Source organism: Dinoponera quadriceps, unplaced genomic scaffold (genome assembly GCF_001313825.1).
Source record: "Dinoponera quadriceps isolate SergipeBrazil2010 unplaced genomic scaffold, ASM131382v1 scaffold8755, whole genome shotgun sequence".
Taxonomy (NCBI): domain Eukaryota; kingdom Metazoa; phylum Arthropoda; class Insecta; order Hymenoptera; family Formicidae; genus Dinoponera; species Dinoponera quadriceps.
Genome location: NW_014562553.1, coordinates 1 through 2,766, shown reverse-complemented (window position 1 = coordinate 2,766; position 2,766 = coordinate 1). Strand labels below are relative to the sequence as shown.

General features: G+C 38.7%; 1 pseudogene; it reads left to right on the top strand.

Annotated features, from left to right (window-relative positions):
* Positions 1-1,764: 1,764 nt before the first annotated feature.
* Positions 1,765-2,334, top strand: LOC106751113 (annotated as a pseudogene).
* Positions 2,335-2,766: the final 432 nt, after the last annotated feature.

Sequence of the window (2,766 nt, the reverse complement as noted above, 5' to 3'; positions counted from 1 at the left end):
CAGTGGTGACGATCCCTACTTAATTTACATTTGTTGTTGCCTTTATTATCGTTTTGCTTAAAGCAGATATCTAATAAGTTCGGTAGGGCAATAAACCCAAATTCTTCCCGAGAAGTCTCAGTTTCCTACTTTGATAGTTACAAGTCGCGTTTTGCGCATGCAAGAAATCGGCTCCTAATATTCCTTCATACTCAATTGGAAAATCATTTTTTACAACGTAGATTTTATAGTGTAAAGCTTGTCTCCCTAATTTTAAGTTTGCAATGAACTTACCTAACGTACTCGATTGATGTTCGGTTATTCCAATTATAACGGTGAGCGTTACTTTATCCAAAGTTACGGGAATTTTTCCCTTTAAAGTCTGCAATTCTGCAAAACTAATAGACGATCTCGTATCAAATAAAAGCGGTACCTTTCCCTGTCTGGCTTTGCATATCGGAAGTATTATTAAGTCTAATCATGTATGTGTTTGCTTAGTCTCCTTCACTTGGTTGATCTGGAATTCTCGAGCGCTTTGTGTTCCGTTGTATCTTCTCTGCTTCTTGTTTATACTTTCGTTTTCGTTAGGAGCGTTTCCACGTTTAATTCCACATCTATCAGTCGATGTGGTAGTGTTTCGATACTTTTCGCGACGTTTAAAATAAGGTACAGGGTATTCAACTGGCTTCCCATGTAGCTTCCAAAATTCATCGCGAGTGTGCCCCATCTTTTTGCAGTATGTGCAATATTTTTCGCGTTTACGCGGGGATGTTCGCTTAATGTTGATAAGATGTATCCGTTCGCGTAACAGCTGGTACGACAACCTCTCCCTTTATGCCATGTTGCCCTGTTGCTGCATTTGTGATACGGGAAATCTAATACATTCTCGAGCGCGCGGATATGTCGTCGGTTGACTGTTAAGTGGAAGTGAGATTTTGTGATTATTGTGGTGGTTATTTAATCTCTTTAGATTTTCTTCATCCATTGCTCCAGCAATTGTTTCAGCTAGCGTAGTGGGATCTGGGGATCGCACTATAGTTTGCAGCTTCTCATTCAGCACAAGTTGGAAATTAATTAGCGTTTGAAATTCAATACATTTGTGGATAGCACTCTTTTCTGCCGGGGTGCATACTACACCGTCAATGGCTGGCTTCTATAATTCTGTCCAAATTTTATCGACCCCCTTTCTGTAGACCTGCGCTTTTTTTCCGGTCTTCTGTTGTAAGAAATTAAATTCGCGTTGCAAGCGTTGCAAGCGTTGTAGTCGATCTTTATTTCGAATAGCAGGCCTCTAACGTTTCCCTCAATTGTCGGTGAGTCGTTACATTTTGGTTTTTCATTTCCGTCATGGCCTGTTCTTTTAGTTTCGCAGGTTATAGACTTAAAGAGGAAACCTCCTTTATCGGGTCAAAAAAATCGATATTTTGAAAATAGTCTTAATCGATTGTTAAACTATTCAAGAATATTCCCTGAAAATTTCAAATCGATATCTGCAATATTTACGAAGTTACGTAGTTAAAGCTGACGGATCGGGTGACGAGTTCAGACGGGACTAGCGACTCTCGGGCGGTCGCGTTTATACCTGCGTCATCGGAGAGTGTTTATACCTGCGTTGGAAAAGTCCGTTGGTAGAAATTTATGCATCTTTGATATGTAAAAAAAGATAAGAAGCTTGGAGGACGTGGAATGTTGACCGATGTACTGATAAAAAAATAACTCGATACTACGTATTAGCCATACCTCGAAATACTGATTCGGTCCAGGGCATGAAAAAAGCCATTTAAGCAACACTCGATCATCTAGCATCCACCGACAAGACACCGAAACACGGAAATTGTCCGGCTGGAGCTGATAGCTGGTGTAAGTGGCGCAAGGCTGAGGCAGCAGGTTGTGCAGCGACATTTAAACATCCCCCTCCTCTTCACCCAAATGCTGAGAAACATTTGCAACCGATCTTCGACGATCTTTCGAATGATATTTTTTTTGGAAATGTGTTTAGGCTGTTACAAACAGAATTCAAATGAAAGTTTCAATTCTACTGTTCGGTGTTTATCGCCTAAATACATTCACAGTGGAGCAAAAATCGTCTGCATTGCTGCGTATATTGCTGCATCGATATTTAACGAAGGCTACAATGTAGTGTTAATGATAATGAACAAATTGGTTATAGAAATTGGGATCCAGGCACAAAATTTTGCCATAACGAAGGACGAGAAACGAATAAACAGACAAAACCGCCGAAGCTATAGCAGCACAAAAGAGGCAAGAACGTATTGTAGGATGGAGATGATGGCTCAAAACGAGTTCTGCGAGGAAGCGGAGAGGCTACTTTATGCAGCTGGAATCGCTGATTAGCGTGAGACTGCCGTAAGTTGTGAATATGTAGTATTTTTTGCATCTAAATCTTTAAACGAGTTTTTCTCGAAACACGTTTTTTTCGATTTTGTGTACACGATTAAGAGAAATTTACTTAACCGATTTGGCTTTAAGACCTCTCATTTTAAAGAAAATTAAATTCTCTTCGAAGTGACATTAATTGTTTTTTGAAAAAAAATTTTTTTCATATTTTTTTCCCATTTTAAAGTAGATTTTTTAAGCGAAAAACGCACTTTCAATTTCAAAATGTGTAAAAACATGCGATTTTGACTTTTACTTTAAAAAATCGAAATGTCACATAAAAGCTAGTATCATAAATATTACAAAAAATTTTGGTTTTTAGTTTCAGATCAAAATTAAGAACGCTACAGTGTACACAGCGGAGACACTCCATAAGCGAAGCGATATTAA